The sequence below is a fragment of the Aquarana catesbeiana genome, linkage group LG05 (assembly GCF_042186555.1).
Source record: "Aquarana catesbeiana isolate 2022-GZ linkage group LG05, ASM4218655v1, whole genome shotgun sequence".
NCBI classification, from domain to species: Eukaryota; Metazoa; Chordata; class Amphibia; order Anura; family Ranidae; genus Aquarana; species Aquarana catesbeiana.
Genome location: NC_133328.1, coordinates 406,142,967 through 406,166,679, shown reverse-complemented (window position 1 = coordinate 406,166,679; position 23,713 = coordinate 406,142,967).

Genomic DNA, 23,713 nt, shown 5'->3' with positions numbered 1-23,713 from the left:
GCATGACTGTGTGAACCTAGCCTTACTGTAACCCAGAAATTATGATAAACATGAGTGATTTAAGTTGATTTACTAAAGGCAAGTTCAAGTTCAAAGGCAAGGCAAGACTGTTCACTTTGCAAAAAAAATCTCTAAGTTTAGTGAATATAGTGAACATGTATTTTGCAAAGAATATCACAAGCAAGGAAATTTTTTTAAATATCAGTATTTTTGCTTGCAAATTATTGAATAATGAAAATCAGCAGAGCTTCACCTCTTTCACTAAGTTAAGGGACAATTCCTTGCAAAGTGAGCCGTTTATGTCTTTAGTAAATCAACCCCTTTGTATAATAATGGCATTAAGGGGTGTACAATGCTTTAGGAGGTTTTGGAAAGTAAACTCTTCTCACAAACCCTACAATATGACATAAAATATATCTTAAAGTATATCTCAAACAGTTAAATTGGTTTTCATGTTCTTGAAGCTTTATTTTTAAAAAACGGTAATACGGCATCGGTTTGGAAAGTGACACAGCAAGTGACACTTAAGATATAATATTAAAGTTAATCACACTGTTCCAAAAATCGTGTGACGTGCTGTTTGATGATTTAGCTAAAAGGTAACTTCAGGCAAAAGTTGTTTTTCTTTTTCGATAATGTGGAAGGTATAAAAGTTCTTTCATGTTTTTATAGCTGTCTCTGCCTTGTTGGAAATTCTTGTTAAAGGAAAAACTTTTCTAATAGACAGATAGGAAACAATACAATAATCAATCTCAATCTATTCTAAGATTAAATTAGTGCAGACTGGCACTATACAGCAAAAATGGAACATCATACATTTATTATTATTATTATTATACAGGATTTATATAGTGCCAACATTTACTTATCAGATAGTATAGCAGAACACTGTATAGAGTCAGGGGTTTCCAATAATGTTCTGTACCCGGACTGTGCAGATAAGTATTTTGATTGGTCTTGTTTATTTTTATGACTTTGTAACACTGATGCACACAGTGGGGTTTATTTACTAAAAGTGGACAGTGCAAAATGTGGCTCACTTCTGCATAGAAACCAATCACCTCCCAGGTCTGATTGCTAAAGCTTAATTGAACAATATGTTATAATAAACACTAAATTGATTAAACAAAAATAGTGCATAAGTGAAAAAAATGTCCATCTGTATAGAAAAATAATGTTCAAAGCCTTAAGCCCATAAATTAATCTTCCAATGTGATGATTAAATGAAACAAATACGATGATTGAATGTGTAAATCCTCCACCACACCGCAGTGATGACACCACATAAAGTGCTCGCTTACCCCAAGGCAAGCTTTAGAAGCTTGCGACCTATTACCCGGTCAGGGCCTTTATCCAAGAGGAAATCAGGGGGGCGATATTCCAACATGCCCCACGGAAGCGGTCAGTCCCAACACAAATCTCGTCAAGTACACAGGTCACAAAGGTAGCAAGATGAGTATCACTCAGAGGTACCCCAAGCAGTTTTAGTGCATCATCACATATAAACTGTGAACCAGCAGACTTTTCAAGAAGTAAAACCAGAAATGACTAATTATTCAAGCAAAAGACAGATGCAAATGAAGCTAAAAGAGATTACAGATTGAAAATATGTCTTCATTTTTTATTCAGAATTACGCTATGTCGATTCCTTTCCTTTTTTGGGGAACCTCTGAGTGATACTCATCTTGCTACCTTTGTGACCTGTGTACTTGACGAGATTTGTGTTGGGACTGACCCCTTCCGTGGGGCTTGTTGGAATATCGCCCCCCTGATTTCCTCTTGGATAAAGGCCCTGATCGGGTAACAGGTCGCAAGCTTCTAAAGCTTGCCTTGGGGTAAGCGAGCACTTTATGTGGTGTTATCACTGCGGTGCGGTGGAGGATTTACACATTCAATCATCGTATTTGTTTCATTTAATCATCACATTGGAAGATTAATTTATGGGCTTAAGGCTTTGAACATTATTTTTCTATATAGATGGACATTTTTTCACTTATGCACTATATTTGTTTAATTAATTTAGTGTTTATTATAACATATTGTTCAATATCACTGTTGTCAGTGCTGCTACTTCCCATTCCATATATTTTTGTGTGTATCCCACTTATAGCAGCTGCTTTTATGTAGTGTTCCCACATATTTTCACTATTTGATGATGTCAAATTTCTATGTCATAATTTTTAATTGTCATTAGCTTTTCTTATTTCATTTAATTTTATACAGTGCGGTATTTTTTCTATTACTTAATTGAACAAGCTGAGGTTTGAAGCTGATTGGCTACCATGTACAGCTGAGTGCACCAATTTTAGTAAATCTACCCCAATGACTTTAAGTAGAGAATTTCTGTCTGATTGCGTCATTTCTTGATAACACACTTCTTTGGAGTGCAGGTAATCTTCATGAATATTTGACCTTCTAGTTTCACTTGATGACCTTCCATTCTTCAGTATCTTCATTGGGATAGGGAAATAATTAGTTTTTTTGAATCCTAAAATATAAGAATGATACATTTACTGTTGAGTTACTATAGCTAGCTATTATACCTAAGATGTAATATATAACAGCTTAAAATGTAGACCACACTATGAATATAGGGACCATTAGGAAAGAATCTAGGTCAAGGTTTTTGACTAGAGATAAGCAAATGACTAAACTATCCACCCTGGCCACAGTTAACCAGATATGCACTGTTCATATCTACTTATGCACCAGTGGCTGTTATCCCCCACAGCAAGTAGGTCAAAGGCTTGGTATACTGATATCAGCCTGCCCAGCAAGTAAGGTTTTTATATATTTGCAGAAAACACTATCCAGGAACGCAGTAGCAAGAGGTTTTAGATTAGTTATTTGGATAAACTGAATTTTCAGTTACAGCATGAGAATGGGTACATGCAAATCTACCCTAATCTCTATAAGATTATTTAATTTATTCTGTGTGCATAGCAATATTGATTGTAGTTTGGAACTTTACAGGTGCTAGTCAAATTCATCACACAAACATAACTTTTCGCACTTGTTAAAAATCTTTTATTTTATTATAATGAACTTTTTAAAAAAATAGTCACTAAAAAATAAAATACTTCTTCCTAGAGAGCCTCTTAGGACCTCAGTATGACCAAAATTCTTAGTATTATGATTGTATACACTACACAAAAATCTCTGGTTAGCCTCACCCATTAACATAATACATATGTCTACAAAATATATAAGTTTGATCTTGCATTTTAATCATAATGGTGGGGTCAGTTTCTTGAGTCAGTTGACCAGGTTTATCGGGAACCATTAAAGAGATGAGCTGAACCATCAATCAAGTATTTTAGATCTCCGCTTCTCCACTCCTCCACCATGGAAAAAAAAGCAGGTATAAAAAAAAAAAAAAAAAAAAAGCAGGAGGAGATTTGTATTTCCTCCTATTAGTGTGAACGTCTCCCTTCCTTATTTCAATATATCTACAATATTGCAAATAGATATTATGACCCTCCTTTTTACGAACCTATCCCTGTTCAGTACCCAGCCTGCCTAAAGTCTCCCCTAGCACAGAGAGGTGGAAGGGGGGAGGTGCTGCCACCTATCCCTGTAACAGGTTCACAATGGCAGTGACATTTAACATTACGTTGACATATTGACAACCTTTTGGGACACATCACCATACACAAGAGCAGACCTCCTGCGGAAGTAATTTGGGCGCAGAATGCCAGCACACAATAAATAGGCCATCTTCCGTTTTGCATCTCTTCTCCCCTTGGGAGTACCACAGTGTTAGGACCAAACATAAACCCGAGGGAAGTATAGTAGCAAGTCCCATTTGCAATCTTGGAACACCCAATAAGAGGACAGTATGCGACTGGTATAAACTACGTGGCATGTTCACCAATGCCAGGAGCCTGGCGGACAAGATGGGTGAACTAGAGATACTATTGAGCAAGGAGGATTCAGATTATGTGGGAATTTCAGAGACCTCATTCAACAGCTCTCATGATTGGCTGGCAACCATTCAAGGGTATTCCCTTTATCGCAAGGATAGAGAGGGTAAAAAAGGGGGAGGGGTATGCCTATATATCAAGAATAATGTACAAGTGAATTTGAGAGATGACATCAATAGGGGAGCTAGGGAGGAGGTGAAATCCTTATGGATAGAGCTCCAAAAGGATGAAGCTAAGGGGAAAATAATACTGGGAGTATGCTATAGGCCCCCTAACCTGAGGGAGGAGGGGGAGACGGACCTCCTATCACAATTTGGATTTGCAGCAAGGATGGGAAGTGTTATTATAATGGGGGATTTTAATTATCCAGACATAGACTAAGGCTCGCCAGTTCCGAAATGTCTTGCTGGACAATTTCATTTGTCAGATGGTAGACGCACCAACTAGAAACAAGGCGTTACTAGATCTAATGATTACCAACAATACAGACCTGATCATGGACGTGAAAATATGGAGCAATTAAGGAAACAGCGATCACAGGTCAATTGGCTTCAGTATAAATCATACAAATAGGAAACACAAAGGGAACACAAAGACACTGAATTTCAAAAGAACCAACTTCCCTAAACTACAAACCTTGCTAGAAGATATAAATTGGGATAAAATCTTAGAAACAAAGAACACGGAGGAGAGATGGGTTTGCTTTAAGAGCATATTAAATAAGGGCATTAGCCAGTGCATCCCATTGGGAAATACATTTAAAAGAGAAAAAAAAGTCCCAGATGGCTTAAGTCCAATGTAAAAATGCATATAAAAGCAAAGGAGAAGGCCTTCAAAAAAAATACAAGGCTGAGGGATCATCATCAGCATTCAGACTTTACAAAGAAGGCAACAAGATATGTAAGGGTGCAATTAGGGTGGCTAAGATAGAACACGAAAGACATATTGTGGAGTAGAGCAAAAAGAATCCCAAGAAATTCTTTAAGTATACAAACAGTAAAAAAGGGAGGACAGACCATATTGCCCCCAGCTGCTAACTTTAATTTTTTTTCAGAAACAACCAAAGTTTCTCTTTTATTTAAGGTAATATAGGGAAAAAATTGCAAATAAATCATAAGTGAAATTTGTAAATCTTTGCTGGCTGTGAATCAGCCCGATTTGAGTTGAACTTCATACTTTGAGAATTGATTCACTCATCTATGTTGCCTACTGTAAAATTAGAAGTTGACTCAAAGATCCATGATTATCTCAAATTATTTAAACTACAGTATTGTAATTTTATATGGCCATTTGGCTCTTCTGTTTCTTCTACTATAATTGTGCATTAAACTAACCCCATTATAAGTAAATGTGCAATTAGGAAGCACATAATAAAAATGAACTTATGTAGCCGTTTCCTGCATAGTGTTATGCATGAGTAGCCACACAGATCCTCCTGTGTTTAGTGGATGTGTCTATAAACAATATTGTGCTGAATACATTTTCATGAAGGACCAAAGAAACAAAGAGTAAAAAAACTGGAACATTGAAAAAACGTTTTTTTTTTTTTTTTTAAATCCATGTTGCCCTTGCCAAATAAATAATCAGTAGTGATATAATCATAATCAGTTTATTAGGGACTGGCCAAGATTCGAACTATGTATGGGCAGGCTGAATGTACCCAAGTTGATCGATCAATTAACTTGGGTACAACAGCCCATTGGATTTTATATGTGATTATTGCTAGCGGCTATTATAGGCGCTAGCTGTAATCAGTGTGTTCTCTTGGCAGGTGTGGGGAGAGCCATACACGCTGGGAGAACACAATGGCTCTATGGGAGGGATTCCCCCATCAACACTGACTTTGTTGATGGAGGAATCAAGCAATTTTCTCAATTGCTCCATCTATGGCCAGCTTAACAGAATACACTAACAAATAGTCTGCTCAGCCAAATAAGGAAAAAACAGTTAAAAAAACTGTGCATTCCTAAACCCTGTAATATATAATGTAACTATATCTGTTATCTAATAAGATACAAATAACTTTTATAAACAAAAAATGATTGTAAATTTGATTTATATTGTAATTCTGTATCCTTATATAAAATAAATAAAACATGGAGCAGCTTTAATTTTGCAGAGCTTTGTTTTGTCAAGGTCACTTGTCAATTCTTTAAAATGAAAATTGCTATAATTCAAACACAGAATCTGTAATTGGTAACTAATAAAAGTAATATATAAATAGCAATTTGCAGTTCCCTAAAAGAAAAGCTTACTACAAATAAAAAAAAAAATAGAAAAATGTTTCCATTGTGCTGTGGCATAGATAAACATGTTTATAAGAGTTATTCATTATTTATGCTGCAGACATTGGATCTGGTGATTTTAATCATGAACACCTAGACACTAATTCATTTGCTCTTATGCAGCAACTGTTTTAATGCCAAATTTGCAGTTTTTATGCTAAAGTGATTCATTAAGTTCTATTCTTGGCAACTTAATAGCTGCTATGAATGTGTGATAAAATTTTACATTTAAACAGATCACATTATTAGAATATAAACCTGCCAATTTATATGAAATAAGGCCTTCATTACATTTTAAAGGACGTATAGGCTGAACATGCATACATGTATTTATAATCCATGGCTGGAAAGGAACACATAGCTTTTTACATTATGAAATTTAAAGCAGTAAATATCAATGTGCTTGCCTGTAATATGTAATTGAAACACAGTGCTCATTACAAATTACATAGGGGAAATTGGATACACATTGGTTATAAAAAGTCTTTGGAGAGCTGGCTGTTTGCAGCCTGTGGACCACAGTTACTCCATCCATGGTATAGTAGCAACAACTATAACAGTATCCAGGCATAAAGTTATAACACAGTTAACTATGATCTGACCTCTCTCGGTTTGTTCCTATATATTTAAAAAAAAAAAGGCATGGGAATGTTCCTAACAGTGTTTCAAAGCCAGTATGTTCTACGGAGATCAACTTTCGCGCCTATAACACCACGCTATCAATACATCAGCTAGTCTATAAACCCTGTAGTTGAGAAGCAAATTTTAGATTAATAAAAAGGAGAGAACTGTAGAAATCATAACATAAAGCAGAAAAAATATATAAATGCAACCACCCCCACCTACAGTATCTCACAAAACTAAGTACACCCATTTTTGTAAATATTTTGTTATATCTTTTCATGTGACAACACTGAAGAAATGACACTTTGCTACAATGTAAAGTAGTGAGTGTACAGCTTGTATAACAGTGTAAATTTGCTGTCTCCTCAAAATAACTCAAGACACAGCTATTAATGTCTAAACCGCTGGCAACAAAAGTGAGTACACCCCTAAGTGAAACTGTCCAAATTATGCCCAATTAGCCATTTTTCCTCCCGGGTGTCATGAGACTCATTAGTGTTACAAGGTCTCAGGTGTGAATGGGGAGCAGGTGTGTTAAATTTGGTGTTATCGCTCTCACTCTCTCACACTTGTCCCTGGAAGTTCAACATGGTACTTCATGGCAAAGAACTCTCTGAGGATCTTAAAAAAAGAATTGTTGCTCTACATAAAGATGGCCTAGGCTATAAGAAGATTGTGAAGACCCTGAAACTGAGCTGCAGTACGGTGGCCAAGACCATACAGTGGTTTAACAGGACAGGTTCCACTCAGATTAGGCCTCGCCATGGTCTACCAAAGAAGTTGAGTGCACATGCTCAGCGTCCTATCCAGAGGTTGTTTTTGGTAAATAGACGTATACGTGTTACCAGCATTGCTGCAGAGGTTGAAGGCATGGGGGGGTCAGCCTGTCAGTGCTCAGACCATACGCCGCAAACTGCATCAAATTGGTCTGCATGGCTGTCATCCCAGAAGGATGCCTCTTCTAAAGATGATGCACCAGAAAGCCCACAAACAGTTTGCTGAAGACAAGCAGGCTAAGGACATGGATTACTGGAACCATGTCCTTTGGTCTGATGAGTCCAAGATTAACTTATTTGGTTCAGATGGTGTCAAGCGTGTGGGGAGGCAACCAGGTGAGGAGTACAAAGACAAGTGTATCTTGCCTACAGTCAAGCATGGTGGTGGGAGTGCCATGGTCTGGGGCTGCATGAGTGCTGCCAGCACTGGGAAGCTACAGTTCATTGAGGGAACCATGAATGCCAACATGTACTGTGACATACTGAAGCAGAGCATGATCTCCTCCCTTCGGAGACTGGGCCATAGGGCAGTATTCCAACATAACGACCCCAAACACACCTCCAAGATGACCACTGCCTTGCTAAAGAAGCTGAGGGTAAAGGTGATGGACTGGCCAAGTGTGTCTCCAGACCTAAACCCTATTGAGCATTTGTGGGGCATCCTCAAAGGGAAGGTGGAGGAGCGCAAAGTCTCTAACATCCACCACCTCTGTGATGTCATCATGAAGGAGTGGGAGAGGACTCCAGTGGCAACCTGTGAAGCTCTGGTGAACTCCATGCCCAAGTGGGTTAAGGCAGTGCTGGAAAATAATGGTGGCCACACAAAATATTGACACTTTGGACCCAATTTGGACATTTTCACTTAGGGGTGTACTCACTTTTGTTGCCAGCGGTTTAGACATTAATGGCTGGGTTTAATGGCTGTACACTCACTACTTTACATTGTAGCAAAGTGTCAATTTTTCAGTGTTGTCACATGAAAAGATATAATAAAATATTTTAAAAAAATGTGATGGGTGTACTCACTTTTGTGAGACACTGTATAAATGGCCTTTGCAGCAAGGTGCACATGGAAGGGCAATGCACATCACAAACAAACAAAAGTACTCCCAGCTCCCACTTACCAGCCAGCCTGCAAACATCCAAATTGGTCCTGTATGTCAAGTAAGTGTGCTGGGAAATATTTTGTTTGTTTGTGGGGTGGTTGCCACTTTTTTGTACAGCATGGTATAAAGCCCACTGCTGTGCTGCTACATAATGTATATGCGTACTGTCATTGGCAACAGGAGTAAATGTAAAGAAAAAACTTTTTCAGTTATACATACACTTTTTTTTTACAGTTTTGCATTCCTTCACTTTTTACCTTTTCACAAAAAGTCACAATTTAAAGTTTAAAAATACTTGGTATCAATCCCTTTCATGCCTAAGTCTATTTCTGACATGTGTTGCTTACAAGTTAAAATCCGTATTTTTTTCTAGAAAATTACTTCGAACCCCCAAATACTATTATTTTTTTTTAGAAGAGAATCTAGAGAAAAAAATGGCGATTATTGCAATATTTTATGTCACACTGTATTTGCGCAGTGGTCTTTCAAATGCATTTTTTGGGGTAAAAAGACACTTTCATGAATTAAAAAATAACTTACCAGTAAAGTTAGCCCAGTTTTTTTGTATAATGTTAAAGATGTGCATACTCGTGGAATGCTAACAAACTACAGTACCTAAAAATGTCCAAAGGCAATGCTTTAAAAAAAATTAACAGTTACCAGGTTAGAGTTACAGAGGAGGTTTAGTGCTAAAATTATTGCTCTCACTCTGGCGATCACGGTGATACCTCACATGTGTGATTTTAACACCGTTTACATATGCGGACGTGACTTATGTGTGTGTTTTCTTTGCTGCGTGAGCTCACGGGGACGGGAGCGCTTTAAAATTAAATTTTTTTTCTTTTTTTTTACATTGTCTCTTTAAAAAAAAAAAATTGTGATCACTTTTATTGCTTTATAAACATCCATTGTGACAGTAATAGGTGGTGACAGGTACTCTTTATGGAGAGATGGGGGTCTAAAGACCCCAAATCCCTCCTTTGCACTTCAAAGTATTGCCAAAAATGGTGATTCTGAATATTGTCATTTTTTTTTAAATCACCACCATTAGCAGCCAAGTAAACCGGAAGTAACACTGTTTACACATAGGAGACTGGAACAAAGCCATTTCCGGCTTCCTTCCAGTCTCACTCTAGCCGGAGGAAGTGCTGGATCGTGGAGCGGGTCTCCTGGTGGGATGGGAGGCCCGGGAAGAGCGGCGGAAGGTGGCGGGAGGGGAGGACATCCTCCAGGATAACAGCTGAGCAGCTTTTGGCCGCATTGGTTGTTATGCCTGAAAAGCCGACCGCCCGCTCTAAAAAACGATACCGGGATGATGCGTGCAGCTGCAGGCATCACTTGGTATAACCCCTCAAAGCCAAGGCCGCATATGTGCGTACGGTCGGTGCTAAGGGGTTATACGGTTTCATTGTTATGATTTATTAGGAATTTTGTAAGTTGTGTTGTAACTGTGCACAATGATTTATGTGTTTTTTTTAATTGAAAATAGATTTAATAAACATTTATCTTTGGACGTAAAAGAAATATGTAACTCTATCCTTATTTTTCAGGCTCTGTGCTTTCAGAAAATATTAAATTTTAAAGCTGTAAATGAAAAATAGCAAAAACATGAAAAATAGCAAAAACAGTCTGGCCGTTGAAAAATAGAAGGCTGGGCCTGGTAATGAAAGGCTAAAGCGCTCATTTTAGCAAAAGACATTGTGTTTGAGTTGGACTTTAATTTGAATGTTTTCCACCTAAAGCTGGCTATACATTAGTAAAACTGCATTCAAAATTTTTTGTTTTATTCAAATTTCTAATCATTAGTGGGGGTCAAACTGACGTTTGACTTTGACTACAGTAATGAGAAAATTCGGAGGTGCATGATGGAAAATTTAGCTTGAACACATTTCTAACAGTGTGGTTTTAATTCTGGAAAATCCATTAATTCCAAAATCAAGTATTAAAAGCAAACAAAATTTTGATGTACTTATGAATGACATTCATCAAACTGTTGAATGCACTGAGAATTTTCAGAAAAATTTGCATAAATTGCATACGAATGTTTGTACAAACATTTGTTTGAAAATCTACCAGTGTATGGACTGTATGGCCAGCTTAACCACCTAAGGACCGAGCCTCTTTCTGAGATTTGTTGTTAAAAACATTTTTTTTTGCTAGAAAATTACTTAGAACCCCCAAACATTATACATTTTTTTTCTAACACCCTAGAGAATAAAATGGCGGTCATTGCAATACTTTCTGTCACACTGTATTTGCGCAGCGGTCTTAAAAGCGCACTTTTTTCAGAAAAAATACACTTTTTTGAATTAAAAAATAAGACAACAGTAAAGTTAGCCCAATTTTTTTATATTATGAAAGATAATGTTACACCGAGTAAATTGATACCCAACATGTCACGCTTCAAAATTGCGCCCCTTCGTGGAATGGCGACAAACTTTTACCCTTAAAAATCTCCATAGGCGACGTTTAAAAAATTCTACCGGTTGCATGTTTTAAGTTACAGAGGAGGTCTAGGGCTAGAATTATTGCTCTCACTCTACCGATTGTACCGATACCTCACATGTGTGGTTTGAACACCGTTTTCATATGCAGGCACTACTCATGTATGCGTTCACTTCTGCACGCAAGCTCGTCGGGACGGGAAGTGTTTAAAAAAATGTTTTATTATTTATTTTACCTTTTAGTTTTTATTTTTACACCATTATAATGTGTCACTTTTATTCCTATTACAAGGAATATAAACATCCCTTGTAATGGAAAAAAGCATGACAGGACCTCTTAAATATGAGATCTGGGGTCAAAAAGACCTCAGATCTCATATTTAGACTAAAATGCATTAAAAAAAATATATATATTGTCATTTAAAAAATTATTTAAAAAAATGGCCCTTTAAGAGCTATGGGCGGAAGTGACGTTTTGATGTCGCTACAACCCAGTAATTGTATGGAGATGGGTGGGGGCCATCTTCCCCTCACTCATCTCAATACCCAGGTAGTGACAGGACGCGATTGCCCCCGCCGCTGCTGACGGCTCTGGTAAGTGGCGAAGGGCAACGGATCTCAGCTAGAGGGGGGGACCCTCTCCCACCGCCGATAAAAGTGATCTTGCGGCAAATCCACCGCAGAGACCACTTTTATCTTGTAGGGGACCGCCCTCTGAAGAAGGTGATACCGTGGTTATGGCAGCTAGCTGCTGCCATAACCATAATAACCTCCTTCAAACAGCTGATGTAAAACTGTGGCGGGCGGTCCATAAGTGGTTAAAGTGTTACTAAACCCACAACAGTAAAATCAGTTTATATATGCAGTATTGTATGCTTGTTATACTCACAGTGGAACCTAAGGGGTTAATCATCTGCATTGTGTAAAAATGCTGTTTGATCCCGTCTTTTCTTATTCTCCCCTTCATCTACAGTCCCCAATCCATCTGCTGATAGTACAGAGCCCTAGGAGGCACTCTGCACATGCTCAGTTTGGTGTGTATTGCTAGAGGTTTTTTTAGGGTGGGAACAGTGGCGGAATTATAGGGGTCGCTGAGATCGCCATGGCGACCGGGCCCCTAGCTGCAGGAGCTTGAGGGCCCCCTGTACTCTTCGATAGGAGGAACGGCAGGGGCGGCTGAGACAAGCTCCCCGAGCGTCAGCCGAACTGTAATCGGCACTGACTGTGCAGGGAGCTCATCAAAGTGAAAACACAGTGTGTGCTGTGCTCTTTGTCTCCCCCTACAGTGCAGTACCCAGCAGGAAGAGCTAAGGTAAAGGTCTGATGTTTTTTTTTATAAGACTATCTATCTACTGTATGTGTGTTTATATATGTGTGTGTGTGTGTGTGTGTGTGTGTGTGTGTATGTATGTGAGTGTGCATGTATGAATGTATGTGAGTGTGCATGTATGTATGTGAGTGTGCATGTATGTATGTATGTATGTAAGTGTGCATGTATGTGAGTGTGCATGTATGTATGTGAGTGTGCATGTAAGTATGTATGTATGTATGTATGTGAGTGTGCATGTAAGTATGTATGTATGTATGTATGTGAGTGTGCATGTATGTATGTATGTATGTATGTGAGTGTGCATGTATGTGCATGTGTTTATCAGTGGCGGTGCGTCCATAAGGGCACACAGGTGCCGCCCCCTCTCTCCAGCCACCCCCTCTCTCTATGCCCAATGAATAGATTCATGTATAGCATGAATCTATCCATGGCCACCTCTGCCACCTCCATATTTAGGTGCCTGACCCCTTTTCGGGCGCCGGGCGCCTGAATTACAGCGGCGGGGGATGTTTTTGAAGCACCTGATTAGAGCCATAGGCTCTAATAGGCTTCAAAATAGGTGAACTGCGAGTGCCATGCTTGGCGCTCACAGTCCACCCAAGTGTGTTAGAAAAACGAAATAATATTCACTTTCCGAACACTGAACCCCCTCTACCCCAATCAGGTGTGCAGGTCTGTTATCCATCACCTGATTGGCTAAAACGATAGGCGCAGCTATTAGATGCCTATCAGGAGGAGAGGACAAGAGATGAGGATGGCAGGAGACGCATGGAGGACCCCGCTCGCGGCCGTCACCCGCTGCCCCACCGAGACAGGGTAAGTGCCGGGCAGACGGCGAGCGGGCGGGGGGGGGATTCGCAGTGGCAGCATTCAATGGCACAGTTGCAGCATTTGATGGCGCCCTTGCAGCATTTAATGGGTACACTGGCATTTAATGGGCACAGTGGCAGCATTGAATGCCACAGTTGCAGCTTTCGATGGCACACTGGCAGCATTTGATGGGCACACTGGCAGCATTTAATGGGCACAGTGTTGGCATTTGATGATCACAGTGGCAGCATTCGATGGCACAGTTGCAGCATTTGATGGCACACTGGCAGAATTTAATGGGCACAGTGGCAGCATTTGATGGCACACTGGCAGCATTTGATGGGCACACTGGCAGCATTTAATAGGCAAAGTGGCGGCATTTGATGGGCACAGTGGCAGCATTTGATGGGCACAGTGGCGTAATTTGATGGCACAGTGGCGGCATTTGATGGGCACAGTGGCAGCATTTGATGGGCACAGTGGTGTAATTTGATGGCACAGTGGCGGCATTTGATGGCACAGTGGCAGACTTCAATGGGCACAGTGGCAGCGTTTGATGGGCACACTGGCAGCATTTGATGGGCACACTGGCGGCATTTGATGGCACAGCGACAGAGCTTGATAGGCACAGTGCCCCCCTAAAAATTTTGAGCACCAGCCGCCACTGTTTTATATGTGCGTGCATATGTGCATTTATATATATATATGTGTGTGTGTTTTTATATATGTGTGTGTTTACATGTATGTATGCACATTTTAGGTATACGCTTTTAATCCTGACTCCCTATATGTGTACAATCAGAACCGATTTTTTTATTGCTTGTTCATAGTATCAGCAAAAAAAATGCTGTTCCTCCGAAAAGTGATCCATGCTCAGATCGCTTTTCAGAGACATTTGACAGCCAGTAAAGAGGCAATATGTTGCCTACTGACCGCCTGTTTTAACCCCTTAAATGCATCATCACTCTGCTGCAACTGCATGCAATGCACACAGTTGTGGAGTGGTTGCAGTGCAGCCTTATTCACCTAGGGGTGTACTTCAAGGGTGCCCTGACTGGAAAAAGATTGGGAAACACCGACATAGAGGAACCAATCTCTCCATTTTCATCCTGCAGCTGCTGAATGCCTGCGGGAGGGAGAGGAGGAGAAGCAGGGGGGGAAATGGCGAAATAGGTTTATATGCAGCCACCCACTTGTGACTGGGCCTTGGTGTTTCGCCACTGGGCTCGGAGGAAAGGGCCCTGTCCGGGGGTCAGGGGGGCCCTCCATGGTTTCTTGCATCGGGGCCCTGAAGGTTCTAGTTACGCCACTGGGTGGGAAGGTGCATGTAATTGGCACAGAGACAATCAGCACTGTCCAGAAACAGGGTCAAGGGTCCTGCAACTTCATAGGACAGTCAGAGAAGAATGAAAACTCTTCCTACAAGCTTCAACCAGACACTGATAGAAGTCACAAGACCGCTATATACTGCTGATGAGAAAGGGTATTTAGCAGTTTATATTTACTATAATAATTGTATTTCCATGTTTTGTGTGCTGTGGGAGACCAGATATATTGAATGCAGGGTCCTGGGTTTAGTAACACTTTAAGACTACCCTGTTCACAAAAAGTGACAATGCTATCACGATTTTACTGCAGAACAAGCAGTGTTGTGAACCTATTACAGCAAGTGAAAATCAATGGCTTTACTTGCTAGATCAACAGGTAATAAAACCATATTGCGGGGGCAGAGAAAAATAAAAAATTGCTGCGATTATGCTAGTGATTACTATATTATATACAACATTTTTAAATTGCCCATCGTGCTAATTTGAAAACAGTTTTTAAAAAGTGCAGCAATACACAGTCAGTAATCACTAAACATGTAAGATCATTCCATAAATGAAACCAATAAGGTAAGCAGTCTATAAATAGTAAAATTCGTTTTGGCTCTTATGCCGCGTACACACGGTCGGACTTTTCGTCTACAAAAGTCCAACGGACGCCGACGGACTAAAGCTGGCTGGTAATCCGATCGTGTGTGGGCTTCTCCGGACTTTCAGCAGACTTTTTCAGCCTCAAATCCGACGGACTTTAGATTTGAAACATGCTTCAAATCTTTACGTCGTAACTACGACGGACCCCGAAATCCGCTCGTCTGTGTGCTAGTCCGACGGACAAAAACCCATGCTAGGGCAGCTATTGGCTACTGGCTATGAACTTCCTTATTTTAGTCCGGTGTACGTCATCACGTACGAATCCGTCGGACTTTTGTGTGGTCGTGTGTAGGCAAGTCCGTTCGTTAGAAAGTCTGCTGCAAGTCCGCCGAAAGTCCGCCGGAAGTCTGTCGGACAGGCTGTCGGACTTTTGTAGACGAAAAGTCCGACCGTGTGTACGCGGCATTAGAGATTTTTCATGATGACCTAAGGCTGCACGTGATGCAAATACTGCATAGGTTAGCTACTATCCAATCAGCCTTTGTGAAATAAACTCCATGATGAGTCAAAACGTTAATTATTGAGTTTATTAACTATTTCCTGTGTTGTACATAGCTGGATTATCTGTGGCTCTGATATAAGATAACATTCACAATGCCCTGTCTTTCTTCTGGATGACAAGCAGTAAGTCAGTGAGTTAAGAATATATCTGCATTCTGTCACCATAAAGCATTTACTTCACACTTGTATCTCCTCTGTCAATCTCTCTCTAAATAAACAGTCAGGGCAGTGTGTGTGCATGGAAGAGCAATACTAATGGATTATGATTGTGCTCAGTTATCTCCCCCTGCCAGAAAGATTGCAAAAGCCACCCACAAAGTAAAGCCTTTAGTTTGGAAATCCTTTCAGTGGACTACTGATAAAGTCTAATGTTTAACATAACCTTGCTAGTTACCAATCAGTTTGGTCTGTTCTCCTGGATATGGCAGACATTCCATGAAAAGCTGTATTGATCCCTCTGCTTATCCGCTCCGTCTTCTAACTGAACACATTTTAGTGGCACTAGGGCCTCAGGCTTTAACTCCTGTCACGGTGTAATCTGTTAGCAGATGGAATGTTCTCCAAATCTACCCCATGCTTGCAAAATAGTCATGTGATTTGCAAGCATGGGGTAGATTTGGAGAACATTCCATCTCCTAACAGACTACACCATGACAGGAGTTAAAGCCTGAGGCCCTAGTGCCACTAAAATCTGTTCAGTTAGAAGACGGAGCGGATAAGCAGAGAATTGCAACTCTAATGCCGCGTACACACATTCGGATTTTCCGACGGGAAATGTTCGATGGGAGCTTGTTTTCGGAAAAAACGACCGTGTGTAGGCTCCATCAGACATTTTCCCGTCGGAATTTCCGACAAACAAAATTTGAGATCTGGATCTCAAATTTTCCGACAACAAAATCTGTTGTCGTAAATTCCGATCGTGTGTACACAATTCCGACACACAAAGTTCCACGCATGCTCGGAATCAAGCAGAAGAAGTGGTTATCGAACTTCATTTTTCTCGGCTCGTCGTACGTGTTGTACATCAATGCATCTTGACGTTGGGAATTTCCAACAAGATTTGTGTGACCGTATGTATGCAAGACAAGTTTGAGCCAACATTCGTCGGAAAAAAAACATGGATTTTGTTGTCGGAAATGTTCAATCGTGTGTACGCAGCATAATGCCCCATCCACACGATCGGATTTAACGACAACAAATGTTGGATGTGAGCTTGTTGGCGGAAAGTCCGACCATGTGTATGCTCCATCAAACATTTGTTGTCAGACTTTCCGGCAACAAATGTTGGCTAACAGGTTCTCAAATTTTCCGCCAACAAAACGTTGTTGTCGGAATCTCCGATCGTGTGTACACAAGTCCGTCGCACAATAGATTGTCACACAAAAGTTAACACATGCTCGGAATCAAGCAGAAGAGCCCCATGGCTATTAAACTTCCTTTTTCTCGGCTCGTCATACGTCTTGTACATCTCCATGTTCCCACGTTCGTAATTGTTGGCCAACATTTGTTTGACCGTGTTTAAGCAAGACAACTTGGAGCCAACAACCTTCGAACAAAAATCCACGGTTTTGTTGTCGGAAAGTCCGATCATGTGTACAGGGCATAAACAATGTATGAAGTGTGAACAAGCTGGTACCTTTCGAATGACCGTGATCATTGGTGCTGTGGGCTTGAAAGTTTTACCCAATATTCTGTTTATAATAAGTAGAACTATAGGCAAAACTTTTTTTTTTTTCATTTTGGATAGAGTAAGGGAGGGTTATAACCCCTGTCAGATTTTTTTGCCATCTATGTCCCATTTCGGAGATTTTCTTTCACTTCCTGTCCCATAGCCAAACAGGAAGTGAGAAGAAAATCCCTGGAAAATTAAAGGAATTTCTTGGGGACCCCCAGGTTACCAGAACTAATGTTCCCATTGGAAGATTATTATTATACACGATTTATATAGCGCCAACAGTTTATGCAGCTCTTTACAATGTAGAGGGGGGACAGCACAATTACAGTATAGTTCAATACAGAAGGGACAGGAGGGCCCTGCTCGTAGAGCTTACATTCTAAAGGGGGGGGAAGGTGGTACAAAAAGTAATAAATGCGGGGAATGATTTGATGGGGGAAGATTTCCTCTCTATTACTTTATTGTTATTTTTTATTATTAATTCTGGGGACAACCCAAAATGTCTGATTTTCTTTTACTTTCTCTTTCAATGATAATGGTAAAAAGGAGAAATAGAGAGGATGAATCTCCTTAATGGGGGCACAGGCAGCAATAAAAACTGGCAGGGGTTCTAATCTCTCTCCACTGTATCCAAAATAAAATAAAACGTTTTGTCTTTAGTTGTACTTTAATTTATTATAGGTACTTCTCTAGTGCCCTCAATTCACACAGTGCTTTACATATATATTGTACATTCACATCAGTTAATGCCCTCAAGGAGCTTACAATCTCAGGTACCTAGCTCACATTCATACATTCTGTATATAAGGGCCAATTTAGAGAGGAGTCAATTAACCTACCATCATGTCTTTAGAAAAAAAAAACATACAGGCACAGGGAGAACATGCAAACTCTATGCAGGTAGTGCCATGGCTAGGATTCAAGCTGCAAGGCGGATGTACTAACCACTTAGCCACTGGTTGCTACCGATGTATATCTAAAGCCAAAAAGTTTTTTTTTTTTTGGAATAGGAAATTGTTAGCTTCCATTTCAAGTTTTTTTTTCTTTTTTTGCTGTCCATGTCCCATTGGGGGAGACTTCCTGTCCTGGAAACACAAAAGGAAGTGAGAGGAAGTCTTTCAGAAGTTTGGGGGCAAATTCCCTCTTAGACAGTTGTCTCTGGAACAATGCTCCACAGGACAAATGGAACAGTTCAAAATCCCAGCAAGGGCACAGGCAGCAATACATTAAAAAAAAAAAAAAAAAAAACAATGTCGATTCCCACTTCCTATCCAAAACTATATAAGATATGAAAACTATATAAAACAATTTGACTTCAGATATAGCTTAAAGATAAAACCCTTTTTTAAAAAATCCTCAAACAAGCTATGCACCACTAGGACCAATAGTGATTGTCTTATGCCACGTACACACGACCGGTTTTGCCGTCGGAATAAACTCCGAAGGTTTCTCCGACGGAAGTCCGACAGAATTCCATTCCAGCGGTCTTGCCTACACACAGTCAACCCAAAGTCTGACCAAAGTCCGACCATCCAGAACATGAGGTACAACACTTATGACGGGACTAGAAAAAGGAAGCTCAATAGCCAGTAGCCAATAGCTTCCGTCTCGTACTTGTGTCAGAGCATGCGTTGTTTTTGGTCCGTCGGAACAGCATACAGACGAGCGGTTTTCCCAATAGGAATTGGTTCCGTCGGAAATATATAGAACATGTTCCATTTCTAGGTCCATCAGAATTTTCGAATAAATACGTCCGATGAGGCCCACACATGATCGGAATATTCTGACTTTTTCTGTCGGACATTCCACTCGTGTGTACGCGGCTTTACTGATTCATCCAAGTTGTGTGGTTCAAAATGTTAGAACATCTGTGTGAGAAAGTGATAGCTATAGTGCTTCAGAAGTGCTCACATCCTTGCACAACTCAACCATTGCAAGTGATGTGGTAAAAAGTAGAGCAAAGCATGCCCAGCCTAAAGATGATGGATCCTGTTTTAAACAATCTACTTAATGTTCAGGTTTTGTATTTACAGTCAGTGTAACATAGGAGGAAAAATGCAACAGGCATCTCTGTATACAAGATGCAATACTAGGAAAGCTGTAAATACTGGCTTTACTCAAAGTTTTTATGACAATAGATATTAAAATCCAGATCAGAAGTATAACTCTAGCTTGGAACAACTCTTGATAGGTGTCAGTTTATTCCTTTTACACTGGAGTCCTGCCTTGCTGCTCTGTAACAGTATAACATTTTTTTGTCAATTCTTTTTTAATGCATTGAGGTCATGGCTTTTTTCAGTCTCTTGGTATTGCCGACTATGTTTACTCCAACAAAAGGCCTAAGTTTGTTTTGCTGTGTATCAGAGAACCGATTTGCTGCTTTCTCTTAGAAAAGTACTATATGAATCCTTTGTTGTATATTTGTTGTATATTTTCATTGTAATCTGAATTCCTTAATTCATTTGATGCTCTTTTGTAGTGGCCAACAATGTGAACTTCCATGAAAAGCTATCGATTCATTATACTAGCTGGAAAGGATGATCATGTCTTATCGTAACTTCTCCATGAACAACCAATGGCTCCATGGATTAATGGGTCTGCAGACTGGAGCAATGGCTCAGAATGAGTCAGTTTGCCATACAGGTGTTTCCCTGCTTACTCTGCAGCCTAAAGCTGGCCATACACATAACAGTTTCACTATTGATTCCCCAATCCATGCTAAACAGCGTGGATGAACAAATACCCCACTGCGGGCTATTGTATTCTGACAGCCGATATAAGTAGCTGTCAAAATAACAGAACACTGACTGCAGCTAACCAGCTGTAGTCAATGCTCAGCTGCCTTTTTTTACATCAAGATTCTTCGTTTTCACAATTAAAAATTTCAGACAAAAATTCAAGCCCTGTATGGTCAACTTGAGCTAGAGTTACAGAGTTTACATTTACCAGTACAGAATTGATATTTACTAGCACAGTGCACTGTTCATAAAAGTGTCTCTAACGATCTTAGCATTGGTTTACATTACCCTTTACATTTATTTCTGTGAACCTTTCTTCTGTGTATTTATGATTTTGTATTTCTTTTTTGTAGTTATAAGGACTGTTCAATAGCCATTGCGCCCATAGCAGTCTACCCTTGCACTGCAACAGCTATATCATTTAGGCCTCAGGGACTTGAAAAGGTTTTTTTTTTTTTTTACCCGATCCTCCACTCCCACAGGTGCCCTCTTGCACTAGTTGACTGATCCACGCAGCTTCTACTCCCTTACACTCTGGTGGTTGGGGGTCTTCTGATGTCATTTAGTACAATGCAGCATCCATAGCCCTATATTGGCGCCCATAGCAGTCTACCCTTGCACTGCAACAGCTATATCTTTTAGGCCTCAGGGACTTGAAAAGGTTTTTTTTTTTTACCCGATCCTCCACTCCCACAGGTGCCCTCTTGCACTAGTTGACTGATCCACGCAGCTTCTACTCCCCTACACTCTGGTGGTTGGGGGTCTTCTGATGTCATTTAGTACAATGCAGCATCCATAGCCCTTTATTGGCGCCCATAGCAGTCTACCCTTGCACTGCAACAGCTATATCTTTTAGGCCTCAGGGACTTGAAAAGGTTTTTTTTTTTTTACCCAATCCTCCACTCCCACAGGTGCCCTCTTGCACTAGTTGACTGGTCCACGCAGCTTCTACTCCCCTACACTCTGGTGGTTGGGGGTCTTCTGATGTCATTTAGTACAATGCAGCATCCATAGCCCTATATTGGACGTGAGGACACCGAGGGATAGTCCACCATGAGAGCATAGGGAAGTGCCAGCTGCCAGTGGAGCAGGCATCAGTTAAGTAAATGCTTTTTGAGGTCCCCTAGACTTCAGGTCCCCTGCACTTCCAATATGAATACCTTGTTTTTTCATGCTGTATTTGATCAGTTTTATGTAATTTATCATTTGGAAACATGACAGTTCACATTGCTTCTGGTATTTGCTTAGGACAGACATAGCCATGTTGTGTCTGGCTGATACTGTGGTAATAATGTCAGGTGTAATATTGTCAGATTCCTTTTGTCTATTGTGCTACTGTGTTGTTGGTAGTAAATAGTGATCAGGTCTCTATATATTTACAAACAAGGTCAAGGATAAAACCAAGCTTAACTTACCGACCAACCCGCAGGCAACCAAATAACCTGTCTAACATGCGTTAAAAGCAGGGGTTTAGTCTGCACACATTTGCAAATGCATACCTAAGCCACAGAGCCTTGTCAAGGCACCCTGGTATCTGTGGTACCTACAGTAACCCTAACTTATAAGTGTCCCCACAGTAGAGGCACATGCATTCTGATGGATAGGTGAGAGCAGGTGGACTGAAGGGGAGCCACAACTTCTTAAAGGAACAGGGGCACACTGAACACCCAGCATATAGCACAATGGCTGCAAAGATGTCAGTGCACTGCCTGACCAAAAACACGACGGTGATACAGTGTTTTTTGGTCAGGCAACGCACTGACACCTTTGCAGCCATTGTGCTATATGCTGGGTGTTCAGTGTGCCCCTGAAATATGAAATATTATAAAAAGAAATATTCCTTTAATTACCGTGCCTGGGGGTGTCTATAGTATGCCTGTAAAGTGGCGCATTTTTCCCATGTTTAGAATAGTACCACAGCAAAATTACATTTCTAAAGGAAAAATTGTCATTTAAAACTGATCACGGCTGTAATGAATTGTCGGGTCTCGGCAATATAGATAAAACTCATTGAAAAAAAGACCATGGGTCCCCCCCCAGTCCATTACCAGGCCCCTAAGGTCTGTTATGGATTTTAAGGGGAACCCTGTGCCAAAATAAAATAAAATGGTGTAGGGGTCCCCCCAAAATCCAATCCGAGCACGCTACCTGGCAGGCCACAGGAAAAGAGGGGGGCGAGAGAGCGCCCCCCCCTTCTGAACCCTACCAGGCCACATGCCCTCAACATGGGGAGTGTGCTTTGGGGTCTGACCCCAAAGCACCTTGTCACAATGTTGATGGGGACAAGGGCCTCGTGCCCACAACCCTTGCCCAGTGGTTGTGGGAGTATGCAGGCAGGGGGCTTATCGGAATCTGGAAGCCCCCTTTAACAAGGGGACCCCCAGATCCCGGCCCTCATGTGAATTGGTAATGCGGTATGTTGTACACCTACCATTTCACAAAAAAAGTGCCAAAGATGGTAAAAAAGACAAGCGACAGCTTGGGACAAGTCTTTTATTAAAAAATAAAAAAAATAGAAATGCCCCGCAATGTAAATTCACGCCGCCCGACGCACCGAAAAAGAAAAAAAAAGCTGCAACCATTCTGCCTCCATGGGAGGCTCCCGCCGACTGACGCTTCTTTTCTGTGACAGTTCTTATATAGCTGAGAGTGGGGCCACCCGGTGATGTAAACAAGTGACCCCGCCCCGCTCTGACGCCACAAACTGTCACAGAGAAGTGTCAGTTGGCGGAAGCCTCCCATGGAGGCGGAATAGTTTCGGCTTTTTTTTTTCCAGTGCATTGGGCAGCATGAATTTCCATTGCGGGACATTTTTATTTTTTTTAGTTTTTAATAAAGGACTTGTCCCAAGCTGTCTCTTGTCTTTTTTACCATTTTTTACACTTTTTTTGTTAAAGGGGGCTTCTAGCTTCCGATAAGCCCCCCGCCTGCATACCCCCACAACCACTGGGCATGGGTTGTGGGGATAAGGCCCTTTTCCCCATTAACATGGGGACAAGGTACTTTGGGGGCAGACCCCAAAGCACCCACCCCATGTTGAGGGCATGTGGCCTGGTATGGTTCAGGAGGGGAGGTGCTCTCTCGTCCCCCCTCTTTTCCTGCAGCCTGCCAGGTTGCGTGCTCAGGTAAGTGTCTGGTATGGATTTTAGGGGGGACCCCTATGCCATTTTTTTTTTATTTGGTGCAGGGTTCCCCTTAACCACTTGTCGACCGCTGCACGCTGATGTACGTCCAAAGTTTGGCGGGGGATAGCATTGTTATGGCAGCAGCTAGCTGCCATAACCCCTGTATCCCCGTTTTCGTGTGACGGTCGGCTTTCAGATAAAAGTGGTCTCCGCAGCGCATTCAACGCGAGATCACCTTTATCGGTGGCGGGAGAGGGCCCCCCCTCCCGCCGCGATCCGGTGCCCTCCGCTGCTTACCGGAGACTATCGCGTCTGTGCCCTTGTTGTGCCTGGAGACGAGTGAGGGGAAGATGGCGCCCACTCGTCTCCATGACACTGCAAGGCAGAAGCAACGTCAAAA